The following is a 15,615-nucleotide window of genomic DNA, read 5'->3' as shown; positions in this document are numbered from 1 at the left end:
AGACACTAAAATGGGAGAAAGGAAAAGAAAAAGGAAAAGGGGGAAATGCTAGGAAGAAGGGGGAGGGAGAGAAAAATAAATTTCGTTCCGTACTTTAAGCTAACTACATACAAACAAGTGGAAAACATCTCTAAGTGGCAAAGATACCAAGGCTGCTTCACAGCAGGCTAAAGGCATTGTAAAGAGTATGTAAGGAAAGCTTATGGGAGAACCCCACAAGGAAGTGAACTGGGAGATTTAACTAAGAGACTTAACCCCCGCCTTGCCTGAAAAAGCATTTCCATGCCTTTTCAGTTCTGCTCAGCCTCAGTCCATCCTCCTCATAATTATGTAGCAACTACGTGCCCTATGTTCAAGCCAGCAGCCCTGCTAATGGTGCTCCAAGCATTGCTTCTCAGTTTCGCTTCTATAACCTTGCTTGCTCCGTTTCTTCGGCAGGAACATTGTCAGTCTGCTCCAGGAAGGAGGAGGTTCAGGATTGCTTGCATGGGAGAAACAAGACCCGATATTGTATAAAAGGTGCTGAGAACAAAGACCCGGTGCTCAGACTCTGGGGGTGACTCCTCTGAGCCGGCACTGGTGCCGAATAAACCTTGTTTTTCTGCATCTCCAAGTGCCATTTACCTCCTTCCACGGCCACGGTTTCTGCAGTTCCTCTAGGAGCCTCTTGGTTCTCATCTCCAACAGGCATCAAAGTGTGTAGTACTCCCAAGAAGCCTGTGGGACCCCAAAACAATGCTTGATTATCCAGTCCTCATGGGGTCTTGTAGCTTCCACACCAACTTCTTTGAGCTTCCCATACTGGGCTCCACTACCCAACATCCACTCAGCTCACAGGCTCACCTTCAGACCCTGGAGAAAGCAGCTGGCCGTTAACTGTTCACAAGACGGCTGACTCCCCCAGAATAAGGTTACTTTTAGAGAGAGTGATAACTACAAAGGGGCCCACCGGGCAGCGGATGTCTCTGGGGGCTGGTAAGGTTCTAGTTCTTCATGTAGGTGGTGGTTATACAGCTGTGTTCCACATGTGAAAATTCATGGAATCATACTCTAATGTGCATACTTTCCATAGGATGCTACACTTCAGAAATTTAGAAAAATGTGAAAACAGAAACCACAATGAGATATCACCTCACATCTGTTAGAGTGGCTGTTATAAAAGTAAAAAGGAGATAGATAACTACTGTTGGTGAAGATTTGGAACAAAAGGAGAACATTCATGCACAGTTGGTTAGACCAGAAATTGGTACAGCCACATGGAAAACAGGATGGCCATTCCTCAAAAAGCTAAAAATAGAACCATGATATGATTCAGCAGTTCCCCTCTGGGTATATATTCATGTCCAAAGGAAATTTATCATTATTTCAAAGATATATATTTACACCCCCATTTTAAATGCAGCATTATTAGCACAAGCCAAGACATGAAAATCACCTATGTGTTCACTGACAGATGAGTGGATAAAGTAAATATATGATTATACACACACATACATGTGTGTGTATGTATGCATGCATAGTGGAATATTATTTAGCCATCAAAACATCCATCAACAGATGAATGGATTAAGAAGAGGTGGTGTATATACACAATGGAATACTACTCGGTCTTAAAAAAGAACAAAACAAGGCCATTTGCAGCAACATGGTTGGCACTAGAGACTCTCATCCTGAGTGAAGTAAGTCAGAAAGAGAAAGACAAATACCAGATGAGATCACTTATGTCTTGAATCTAATATAAGGCACAAAGGATCCTTTCCACAGAAAAGAAAATGAGGCACTTGAAGAATAGACTTGTAGTTGCCAAGGGGGAAGGGGAGGGAGGGGGAGGGACTGGGAGCTTGGGGTTAATAGGTGCAGACTGGTGCCTTCGGGATGGATTAGCAATGGGATCCTGCTGGGTAGCACTGGGAACTCTGTCTAGTCACTTATGATGGAACACGTAACGTGAGAAGAAAGAATGTATACATGTAGGTATAACTGGGTCACCATGCTGTCCAGTAGAAAAAAATACATATAAAAAATAAAAATTAAAAAAAGTAATATCTTAGCAAAAAAAAAAATGAAAAATCCTGAAAGTACTGGAGCCCGTATATTAGGTAGGTAGCTTCTGAAAGGCACTAGACACTAATGGAAAAGGTGATTTTCTCATTTTAAAAATTCCATTTTGAGCAGAAGCCTCAGTCTGCACTGACTAGGAAACTTGTATATAACGCATAGCCTTTCTGAGTTAAAGAACAGAAAAACAGAGTTAGTACAAACACAGTCAAGGCAAAAGGAGGAATGAGTTTGGGGAAGGAGAAAGCCAAAGAAAGTTAGATTCAGATTCTATTTACAAACTCTATCGAATTCACTAACACTGAACCATTTCAGTGTGGAACAGATTCCAGTATGCCAGACAAAGCTAGAACTATGAAATAATATCTGTATTACCACCCATGAGAAAGAGGTTGTAGTTTGAGTCAAACTATGTTAATTTTCTGCTAAAAGAAAAGAGGCAAAAAGACAAAATCAACTCCTCTTAAGGAGAATAGAACAATATTCAGACTTCTTCACTGCATGATTTTATAACATCCAAGATAGAGTCCAAAATTCATTGATACACCACTGTCCAAGAAAACTAGAGCAAGCCTTGAAATGGTACCAGAAAGTAGTTCTTAGGGCCATGCCTGCAGCATATGGAAATTCCCAGGCTAGGGGTTGAATCAGAGCTATAGCTGCTGGTCTACAGCAAACTTCATGGCAACGTGAGATCCTTGACCCACCAAGACAGGACAGGATTGAACCTGCATCCTCTTGGATGCTAGTCAGGTTCATTGCCGCTGAGCCACAAAGGGAAACTCCTAGATTTTATTCTCGGTGAAGTTGTGCTGATCCTTAGAGTTGTGGGAACTCAGCTCAGGAAACAGTAGGGTTGAGATAATCATTTAAGCAACACATTGCCATACAACCATTATTACATGTTTGCCATATAAAAGGACAAAGCCTATATATCACTCCTTTAAATATGAGGCTTTAACTTCAAATCTTCTGGTTATCAATCATGCAGCTTTGGTCACATTACATGGTTTATCTGAGTTTGATGTCACCTGAATACGGGAACAATATCTCTCTCACATACAATAAATGACATATTTTTAACACAGTGCCCAGTACATATTTCATCTGAATAAGAAATTCAGAGAAAAAATTGTATGCAATGATGATAACACCCTTTAAAATTCATTGCGACTTTTGGAACCCTTCTAATTTTACTGGAATAAACCTGATGTTGAAGTATTTAAAAAAAGAAAATACATGATTATATACACCTATACTTGTGTGTGTGTGTATGTATAATGGAATATTATTCAGCCTTCAATAGGAATTAAATCTTGTCATTTGCAACATGCATATGCCCTGAGGGATTATGCTGAGTGAAATAAGTCAGTGAAAGAAATACTATACCATCTCACTGATATGTGGAAACTAAAAAACAAACACAAACCAGCAAGCTCATAAGAAAACTTATCGGTGGTTACCAGAGGTGGGGGTGGGTGGATGAAATAAGTAAAAGAGATCAAAAGGCAAAAACTTCCAGTTATCAACTAATTATGCCATGAGTATGTAATGTACAGCATACTCCCTGCAGTTAATACTACTATATAGTGTATTTGAAAGTTGCGAAGAGAGTAAAACTTAGAAGTTCTCTTAAGAGTAAGGAAACTCAAGTCTAGGAAGAAAAGAGTCTCCCAAACAGGATAAATCCAAGGAGGAACACACCAAGACACACAGTAATAAAACTGACAGAAATTAAAGACTTAGGTATTAAAATCAACAAAGGAAAGGCAACAAGCAGCATGTAAGGGAACCCCTCATAAGACTGTCAACTTATTTTTCAACAGAAACACTGCAGGCCAGAAGGGAGTGGCATGATATATTTAAACGGATAAAAGGGGAAAACTTAGAACCAAGAATACTCTACCCAGCAAGGCTCTCATTCAGATTTGATGCAGAAATCAAAATTTTACAGAAAAGCAAAAGCTAAGAGAGTTCAGCACAACAAAACCGGCTCCACAAAACATGCTGAAGGAACTTCTCAAGGCACAAGGAAAAAGCCACAAGTAGAAATAAGAAAGTCACCGGTAAAGGCAAACATACAGTAAAGATAGGAAATATTCCACACACAAATGTAGTATCAAACACAAATGTAGGATCAAGCACAAATGTAGGATCAAAATCGGTAATCACAAGAGGAGGAGGGTACAAATGCAGGACATTTGAAATTCATTTAGAATTAAGAAGTCAGCACTTTTAAACAATCTTGTATATATGCAGACTGCTATTTTAAAACCTCATGGGAACCACAAATGAAAAATCTATAAAAGAGGTACACATGAAAAAGGAATATACACATAACATTAAAGACAAGTCACAAAATCATGAGAGAACAAAAGTTGGGAGGGAAGAGCTACAAAAAAATTAACAAAATGGCAATAAGAACATATATATCTATAATTGCCTTAAATGTAAAAGGACTAAATGTTCCAACCAAAAGACACAGCCAAAGACACAGGCTGACCGATATATATGTTGCCTAAAAGAGACCCACTTCAGGTCTAGAGACACATAGAAATAAAATTTGGGGATGGAAAAAGGCATTTATGTAAGTGGAAATCAAAAGAAAGCTGGAGTAGCAATACTTATAATTTCAAAGTAGAGTTTAAATTAAAAACTGTTTCGAGACAAAGAAGGTCGCTACATAATGATCACGTGTATCAATCTGGGACCAATCCAAGAAGATTTAACAACTGTAAAAATACATGCATCCAGCAGGAGAACATCTCAATGTATAAGGCAAATGCTAACAGCCATAAGAGGAGAAAGTGACAGTAATACAGTAATAACTGGAGACTTTAACACCCCATTTACACCGATGGACAGATCATCTACACAGAAAATCAACAAGCAAACACAGGTCTTAAACGACACCCTAGACCAGACAGACTTAATCCATATTTATGGAACGTTCCATCCCAAAGCAGCAGAATATATAGTCTTCTCTAGTGCACATGGAATATTCTCCAGGATAGATCATATCTTGGGACACAAATCCAGCCTCAATAAGTTTAAGGAAATTGAACGATCCAGCATCTTTTCCAACCATGATGCTACAAGATTAGAAATCAAGGCCAAGGGAAAAAAAGAAAACAGCAAAAAAAAAAAAAAAAATTGCAAACAGCCTGGGGGCTAAACAATATGCAACTACACAACCCATGGATCACTGAAAAAGTCAAAAAGTAAATTAAAAAAACACCTAGAGATGGGGAGTTCCTATTGTAGCTCAGTAGTTTAAGGACACAACATTGTCTCTGTGAGGATGCAGGTTCAATATCTGCCCTTGCTCAGTGGGTTAAGGATCTGACGTTGCTGAAAACTGCAGTGTGGGTTGAAGATGTGGCTCAGATCCAGTGTTGCCACGGCTGTGACATATCCCACAGCTGCAGCTTCAATGTGACCCTAGCCGGGGAACTTCTATATGCTGCTGTAAAAAGAAAAAAAAAACAAACCTAGAGACAAACGACAATGAAAACATGATGCTCCGAAACCTACGGGTTACAGCAAAAGCAGTTCTAAGAGGGAAGGTTATTGCAATACAATCTTAGGAAATAAACAAACAAAAATTTCTAACAACCTAACCTTATAACTAAAAACAACCTGAAAAAGACGAAAGTTGGTTCTTTGCAAAGATCAACAAAATTGAACTTTTTTAGCTAGTCTCATCAAGAAAAAAGACGGGGGCGGGGGGAAGAGGGCTCAAATCAATAAAATTAGAGACGAAAAAGAAGTTACAACAGATACCATAGAAATGCAAAGGATCATAAGAAACTATGGCAAGAAACTATATGCCAATAAAATGGACAGCCTAGAAGAAACGTACAAACTCTTAGAAAGGTACAATCTCCCAAGTCTGAACCAGGAAGAAATACAAAATATGCACAGACCAATCGCAAGTACTGAACTTGAAACTGCTTTGACAAACAGGAATTCCCATTGAGGCTCAGCAGGTTAAGAACCTGACTAGTATCTATGAGGATGGTGGTCCTGTCCCTGACCTTGCTCAGGGGCTGAAAGATCTGGCATTGCTTTGAGCTGCAGTGTAGCCTGGGAAGTTCCATTTGTCTGTTTGGAGGGGTGGCTCCAAAAAGACAAAAAAAAAAAATGCATTTTTTAAGAAGAAGAACTTCCAACAAACAAAAATTTGGGATGAGACGGCTTAACAAGTATATTCTTTTGTCTTTTAATTCTTGGTCTTTTTAGGCCCTCTCCCATATAATATGGAAGTTCCCAGGGTAGGGATCAAATCAGAGCTACAGTTAGTTGTTGGCCTACACCACAGGAACACCAGATCTGAGCCATGCCTGTGACCGACACCACACAGCTCATGGAAATGCCACATCCTTAAGCCATTGAGAAGGGTGCCAGGGAGGGAACCCACATCCTCAGGAATACTAGTTGGTTTCGGAACCCACTGAGCCACAACAGGAATTCTCAACAGGTAAATTTTACCAAATATTGAGAGAAGAGTTAACAGCTCTCCTTCTGAAACAACTCCAAAAACGGCAGAGGAAGGAATACACACAAGCTCATTCCATGAGGCGACCATCACCCTGACACAAAAACCACACAAAGATACCTCAACAAAAGAAAATCACAGGCAAATATAGACACAAAATTCCTCAAGATATTAGTAAACTGAATCTCACGATTAAAAGGATCACACATCACGATTAAGTGGGATTTATCCCACAGATACAAGCATTCTTTGATATCCACAAGTCAATCAGTGAGAAATGCGACATTAACCAATTGAAGAATCAAAACTACATGATCATCTCAACAGATACAGAAAAGGCGTTTGAGAAAATTGAACACCCATTTTTGATAAAAACTCTCCAGGAAGCGGGCATAGAGGAAACCGATTTCAACATAGGAAAGGCCATAGGTGACCAATCCACAGCTAATATCATTTCCTCTAAGTTCAGGAACAAGACAAGGATGTCTATTCTCTCCACTCTTATTCAGCATGATTTTGGAAGTCTTAGCCATGGCAGTCAGAGAAGAAAAATCAAAGGAATCCAAACTGGACAAAGAAGTAAAACTGTCACTGCAAATGACATGGTACTCTACATAGAAAATTCTCAAGATGCTACAAGAAAACCTTTAGAGCTCAATGCATTCAGCAAAGTTGAAGGATACAAAATCAAGACACAGAAATCTGTTGCACTTCTACACACTGACCATGAAAGGTCAGAAAGAGAAATTAAGGAAACAATCCCATTTACCATCATACCAAAAAGAGTAAAATACCTAGGAATAAACCTACCTAAAGAGGCAAAAGATCTGTGCTCTGAAACTCCTAAGACACTGATGAAGGAAGACAAAAATGACACAAACAGATGGAAAGATATACCATGTTTTTGCATTGGAAACATCAGTATTGTCAAAATGACTCTACTACTCAAGGCAATTACAGACTCAGTGCAATTCTTATCAAATTACGGATGATATTTTTTGCAAAACTAGAACAATTTTTTAAAATCTGTATGGAAATACAAAAGCCCTTGTTAGTCAAAGCAATCTAGAAACACAAAAACAGAACTGAAGGATCACATCAAGACGGCAGGTAAACAGGACATGGAGTTCACCCTCTCCCACAAATACATAAAAAAAGAAACTCTACCTGCGGAATGATTCTCACAGCACATCTACTGAATGCTGACAGGAGAAGACCTCAGGCTTCCAAAAGGCCAAGAAAATCACCACATAGGTGGGTAGGACAAAAGGAAAAACAAAAAAGAAGAGAGAAAAAGGAATCAGGGCAGCACCAGCATCCCCTGGAGGGAACTGTGAAAGAGGAAAGATTTCTGCATACTGGGAGGTGCCCTGACTGGTGGGGAGATCAGCTAGCAGAGAAGGGGAGCTCCAGAACCCTGCAGAAAAGTGCAGCAGCTGGTCTGAGAAGAGAAAAGCAGAGAGAGGTCCACACAGAAGGTCAGTGCCACCACCTAGCACATCCCAGCCTGAGATGCTCAAGCACTGGGGCGGGCAGGTCCCAGATACTGAGGCTTGGGCTTTGGAGGCCAGACCTGGGGAGAACACTAGTGTTGGCTGCATGTAACCAGCCTGAGAGTGCTAGGGTTTGGTGCACCACAGTCAAGAGAATACAAGAGGAGGCCTGGGCCTGCCAGAGAAGCCAGCTATGGTTATTGGCAAGCACAAGAGGAGGGGAGCAGGACTGCCTAGAAACTTCTTTTTGCATGCAGGCTACCAGGCAGCACCTGCATGGGGTACAGGGGTTGGCACAAGCCACACAAGCCATCTCAGGGTCCAGAAGCGGGCTTGGCTCAGCACTGCCAAGAGTCTCACAACCAGTCACCACACACCGCCTCCCTGGGAAGGTGCACAGCCCAATGCCACCATCATTGCTACTGACAAGAGCCCTGTGACCAGCTGCCACTCATCACCCCCATCTTCCTGGGAGCACACATGCCGCATTGCTGCTGCTTCTGCTGGGGGCCCCACCACTGGGTGCCACTTGCCCATCTCACCTTTCTTGGAGTGAGCAGAGGCTGTGCGCCTGCATGTCCCCTATCAAGGGGACAGTGGTCTGCATAAACTGAGGAAAGGGACAGCAAGCATCCAAACCAAAAGCAGCCCTTACGCTGAAAACATGGTAAACACACAAGCTACCAGGGATGCTCCTACATATCAGTATGTCTCACTACAGACATATTGCAGTCTCAAAGCCTAGAGTAGATAACTGTTTCCCCTAAACAGAGTAAGAAAAATATAAGCCAAATGAAGAAGCAGAGGAACTGTTTTCTTTTTCAAACAGAAAAACAAACAGAAGCAGTCCCCTGAAGGAGCAAACAATGAAACAGACCTCTGCAGACTGACGGACATGGAGTTCAAAAGGAGGTAATGAAAACACTGAAGGAATGAAAAAAGGCTATCAAAGAAATGCAGATTACTGTAAAAAGGAATTAGAAAATATGAGGAAGAGCCACGAAAAATTAGAAAATTTATTTTCCAAAACAAAAGCTGAGATAAAGGCATTGAAGACCAGCATGAATAATGCAGAGGAATGAATAAGTGACTTGGAAGATGGAATAATGGAAATAACCCACTCAGGACAGCAGATAGAAAGCAAAATGGAACAAAATGAAATATAAGAGCTCTATGGAACATGTCATATCTATGCACATGAGGGATTCCAGAAGAAAAAAGAGAAAATAAGATGGAAATAATAGTTGAAAAAATTAGGGTTGAAAACTTTCCAAGTCTACAGGTGGAAGCAGGTATCTATGCATGGAAAGCACAGAGGATCCCAAACAAGATGAACCCCAAAAGACCTACATAAAGAAATAGTATAATAAAAATGGCAGAAGTTAAAGAGAGGATTCTAAAGACAGCAGAGAAAAACAAAGAGTTAATTACAAGAAACCCCCATAAGGCTATCAGGTGATTTCTGCATGGGGAGCTACAAGCCAGAAGGGAGCAGCAAGATATATTATTAAAAGTTCTAAAAGAGAAAGATCTGAAATTTAGATTCCTCTAACTCAGCAGGATTATCATTTAAAATAGGAGAAATAAAGAATTTCTCAGACAAACAAAACTAAAAAGAGTAGAGCAATACTAAAACTGCCCTAAAAGAAATACTGAAAGATCCCCTCTAAAGAGGAAAGAAGAAGATAGAAGGAGGAACAGTAACAGGATAAACATGAGGATGCAAAAAAGGTCATTAAATCATAAAATGTGAGGGAGGAGAGTCAGAAAATGTAGACTTTTCAAAAAATGTATTAAGGCTATATGACTACTAGGTTAAAGCAAACATATTTAAAGCAAACATATAGGAAGAGGATACATACTTAAACAACAGGGCAACCACAGATCAAAAACAAACAATAGATTCACGTAAAGCAAAAAGAAGAGGACACAAGCAGAAAATAAGTCATCCAACCACAACAAGAAAAAAAAATAAAGGAGAAACAAAGAGGCAACTGGAAAACAGGTTTAAAATGGTAATAAATACATACTTATCAAGAATTACCTTAGATGTCAACGGACAGAATGCTCAAATCAAAAGATGCAGCGTGGCAGCCTGGATGAAAAACAAGAGCCTACAATATGCTGCTTACAAAAGACTCACATTAGGGCAAAGGACGCATGTAAATTGAAAGTGTGGGTATGGTAAAAGATACTTCATGTGAATGGAAAAGACAGGAATGTGGGAGTCGCAATACTCATGTCAGATAGAATAGACTTTAAAACAAAGGCCATAAAGAAAGACAAAGAAGGACACTAATGATAAGAGGATCAATTCAGGAAGAGGATATTGACACTCATCAATTTATATACCCCTAATAGAGGAGCACCCAAATATGTACGACAAATACTAACAGATGTAAAAGGAGAAATGGATGGAAATACGATAATACTAGGAGAACGTTAACACCCCACTGACATTAATGGACAAATCCCTAGAGATAAAATCAATAAGGCATTAGTGATCCTAAATGACACAATAGAAAGGTTAAACTTAATTAACATATTCTTAGGACATTACCTCCCCCCAAAAGTAGAATATACATTCTTTTCACGTGCACATCAAACATTATCTAGGATTGACCACATACCGGGGCAAAAACTTAACCTCAACAAATTTAAGAGGGTAGAATTATTTCAAGCATCTTTTTTGACCACAGTGGCATGAAACTATAAATCGACTACAGGAAGAAATATAAGAAAAAACTAGCTACGTGGGGACTAAACAACTTGCTACTGAAAAACCAATGGGTCAACAAGGAAATCCAAAAGGAAATTAAAGAATATCTTGAGGAGTTCCCATCGTGGCTCAGTGGTTAACAAATCCGACTAGGAACCATGAGGTTGCGGGTTCAATCCCTGGCCTCACTCACTCAGTGGGCTAAGGATCCGGCATTGCCATGAGCTGTGGTGTAGGTTGCAGGCACAGTTCGGATCCAGCATTGCTGTGGCTCTGGCATAGGCTGGTGGCTAGAGCTCTGATTAGAATACTAGCCTGGGAACCTCCATATGCCATGGGTGTGGCCCTAGAAAAGACCCCCCCCCCAAAAAAAAAAAAAAACACAGAATATCTTGAGACAGGGAGTTCCTAGTTGTGGTGAAGCAGAAACAAATCCAACTATTATTCATGAGGATGCAGGTTTGATCCCTGTCCTCATTCAGTGGGTTGGGGATCCAGTGCTGCCATGGATTCCGCCTTCCTGTGGCTGTGGTGTAGGCCGGCAGCTGCAGCTCAGATTCAATTTAACCCCTAGCGTGGGAACTTCCACATGCCCTAAAAAACAAACAAGAACTCTGAGACAAATGCCAATGAAAACATAACCACACAAAATCTATGGGATACCACAAAAACCATCCTTAGAGGAAATTTCAGAGTGATACAGGCCTTCCTCAAAAAACCATCAAAAAAAAAATCTCAAATCAACAACCTAATCTATAACCTAAAAGAATTAGAAGAAGAAGAACAAAAGCTAAAGTCAGCAAAAGGAAGGAAATAATAAACAGAGAAAATAAAAGAGAGATTAAAAAATAGATAAAATATCAATAAAAGCAAGAGCGCATCCTTTGAAAGGGTAAACAAAATTGACAAACCTCTGGCCACACTCACCAAGACGAGAACCCAAGTAAACAAAATAAGAAATGAGGAAGGAGGAGTTCCCGTCGTGGGGCAGTGGTTAACGAATCCGACTAGGAACCATGAGGTGGCGGGTTCGGTCCCTGGCCTTGCTCAGTGGGTTAACGATGCGGCGTTGCCGTGAGCTGTGGTGTAGGTTGCAAATCTCTTACCCAAGTGGATATAGAGGGAACACATCTCAACATAGTAAAAGCCATTTGTGACAAACCCACAGTCAATGTAATATTCAAAGGAGAAAGGCTAAAAGCTTTCCTGCTAAAATCTGGAACAGGCAAGGAAGCCCACCTCTCACCACTTCTATTCAGCATTGCTTTCGCTAGGACTTCCAATGCTATCAGACAAATAAATAAATAAATAAATGGTATCCAAATTGGAAGAGAAGAGGTACAATTATCACTGTATGCAGATGGCATGATACTCCATATGGAAAATCCTAAGGTCGCCACTCAAAAACAACTATGATAAATTCAGCAAGGTAGGAGGATACAAACTTTATGGAAATCTGTTGCATTTCTTCACACTAACAGGGAACGAGCAAAAAGAGCAACTACAAAAATGATCTCTTTTCCAATCACATCAAAAAAGGAAATTCTTAGGAAAAAATTTGACCAAGGAGGTGAAAGACTTATGCTGAGAATTAGAAAACATTGATAAAGGAAATTGAAAATGATTCAAAGAAATGGAAAGATACCCCATGCTTTTTGGACTGAAGAATTCATCTTATTAACATGCCCATACCACCTAAAGCAATCTACAGATTTAAGGCAATCCTTATCACATTACCCATGACCATTTTCACAAAACTAGAACAAAGAATCCTCAAATTTATATGGAATTATAAAAGACACAGAATTGCCAAAGCAATTCTGAGGAAAAAGAACAAAGCTAGAGGCATAGCTCTCCCAGACTTTAGACAATAATACAAAGCAACAGTAATCCAAACAGCATGCCATAAACCACACATATTCATCAATGTAACAAGAGCCAAGAAATAAATCCACACATACCTGATCAGTTCATCTTCAACAATGCAGAAAAGAATATACAATGGCCAAAAGACAGTCTCTTCAGCAAGTGATGTTGGGAAAGCTGACTAGCCACACATACATCCATGAAGTTAGCACACTCCACACATCACACACACACACACACAAACCCACAATGACTTGAAGACTTAAATTAAGGCATTACACCATAAATCCCCTAGAAGAGAACATAAGCAAAACATTTTATCACACCAATCATAGCAAAGCAAAATGAAAAGGAAGCATCACCTCACAACTGCCAGAAGGGACACCATCAAAAAGTCTACACACCATAGATGCTAAAGTGGGTGTGGAGGAAAGAGAACTCTTCTACACTCTTGGTAGGAATGTAAGTGGGTTCAACAACTATAGAGAAAACTATGGAGGTTCTGCAGAAACTAAAAACAGAATTATCATATGATAGAGGAAGCCCATGCCTGAGAAGCTATCTGGACAAAACAATAGTTGGAAAAGATGCACCCTATGTCCATAGCAGCACTGCTCACAATAGCCAAGACGTGGAAACAACCTACATGTCCATCCACAGATGAATGGATAAAGAAGATATGGTACATATATAGAAGAGAATATGAACCAGCCATAAAAAAGATAAAGAAGATATGGTACATAGAAGAGAATATGAACCAGCCATAAAAAAGAAGAAAATAATGCCATTCTGAGCAACATGGATGCAACTAGAGATTATCACACTCAATGAAGTAAGTCAGAAAGAGAAAAACAAGTCCCCTGTGATATCACTTACTTGTGAAATCTAAAATATGGTACAACGAACATAGCGGTGCATGTATCTTTTTCAATGAAAGTTTTGTCTGGATATATGCCCAGAGGTGGGATTTCTGGGTCATACGGTAGTTCTGTAGTTTTCTGAGGTACCTCCATACTATTTTCCATAGTGGTTGTACCCATTTACTTTCCCACCAACAGTGCAGGAGGGTTCCCTTTTCTCCACACCCTCTCCAGCATTTGTTATTTGTTGGCTTGTTAATGATGGCCATTCCGACTGCTGTGAAGTGTAACTCATGGTGGTTTCAATTTGCATTGCTTTAATAATCAGTGATGTTGAGCAATTTTTCATGTACCTGTAGGCCACTGGTATGTCTTCTTCAGAGAAATGTCTATTCAGGTCTTTTGCCCATTTTTCAACTGTGTTGTTGGTTTGTTTGTTTGCTGTTGAGCTTTATAAGTTGTTTGTATACTTTAGAGATTAAGCCCTTGTGGACTGCATCATTTGAAACTATGTTCTCCCATTCCAGAGATTGTCTTTTTGGTTTTCTCCTGGTTTCCTTTGCTGTGCAAAAGCTTGTCAGTTTGAGTAGGTCCCATTGGTTCATTTTCGTTTTTACTTCTATTGCATTGGGAGACTGACCTCAGAAAACATTTGTAAGGCTGATGTCAGAGAATGTTTTGCCTATGTTCTCTTCTAGGAGTTTTATGGTGTCTTGTCTTTTGTTTAAGTCTCTGAGGCATTTTGAGTTTATTTTTGTGCAGGGTGCGAGGGTGTGTTGTAGCTTCACTGATTTACATGCAGCTGTCCAGTTTTCCCAGCACCACTTGTTGAAGACACTATCTTTTCCCCATTTGATGTTCTTGCCTCCTTTGTCAAAGATTAATTGACCAAGGGGGTCTGGGTTTATTTTTGGGTTCTCTGTTCTGTTCCATTGGTCCGTATGTCTGTTTTTGTACCAATATCACACTGTCTTGGTTACTGTAGCTGTGTAACATTGTCTGAGGTCTGGGAGAGTTATGCCTCCTGCTTGGTATTTGTTCCTAAGGACTGCTTTGGCAACACCCCTATGTTCACTGCAGCACTATTCATAATAGCCAATACAACCTAAAAGTCCATCGACAGATGTATGGATTAAGAAGATGTGCTTCCTATACACAATGGTATACTGTTCAGCCACAAAAAAAGATCCAAATAATGCCATTTGCAGCAACAAGGACGGAACTAGAGTCTCTCATACTAAGGGAAGTAAGTCAGAAAGAAAGAGACAAATATCATATGATATAACTCTACGGAGGACAGTAGCATTTTACTAATAAAATAGCAAGGGTACACTGGAATATCTTACAGCAGCTGGAACTGAAGAGTGGCAGAATGTGACACACCAAACTAGGACCCTAGGAGTTTAGGGCCTGCCACCCCCAAAGCATGCCAATCTCGTATGCTGAGTATCTTGAGCTGTTGGCACTGGCAAAACAGCAAAGGCAGGAAGAGGCTTTCTCCAAACTCCCCTACCTGCCTAAAGGCAGAGTTTCCAAAGACAACTCACTTGTTATAACTCCCCACCCCCCACCGGGAGTGTCATCAACCAGGGAAGATTGGCTCTTAGTACAGGAGAGATCAGAAGTGGAAACAAACTTTGTCACAAACTCTCCTACCTCCCATCTATTCTTCAAGATTGGCTCTTACTACAGGAGAGACCAGAAATTGAAACAAATTTTGTGACAAACTCTCATACCTCCCATCTACTCTTCAAAGGCCCATTCCCCCTCCTAAAAACAATTTACTCCCCCCTAAGAGGCCTATATCCTCCTCTCCTTTCCTTATTAAGATGGGCTTTTAATTCTGAAATCTCAGCCACCTGAGGGAGTTACTACTTTTTTCCCTGGTACCACCCATATATATCCGAGGTACATATGTTAATACAATTGTTTTCTCCTATTAGCCTTTTATCACAGGAATCTCAGCTAAGAGCTCAGAAGGGTAGAGGGAAAATTCTTCCTCCACTACAGAATAAATGGGTATCACTAGAGGCAACAACATGGATTAAATCTCAGTGTTGAACAAAAGCAGCCACATACTTCCATCCTATGACTACGTATAATTTTATGTAATAAAAATTA

Source organism: Sus scrofa, chromosome 15 (assembly GCF_000003025.6).
Source record: "Sus scrofa isolate TJ Tabasco breed Duroc chromosome 15, Sscrofa11.1, whole genome shotgun sequence".
Taxonomy (NCBI): Eukaryota; Metazoa; Chordata; class Mammalia; order Artiodactyla; family Suidae; genus Sus; species Sus scrofa.
This window is presented reverse-complemented; position numbering follows the sequence as displayed.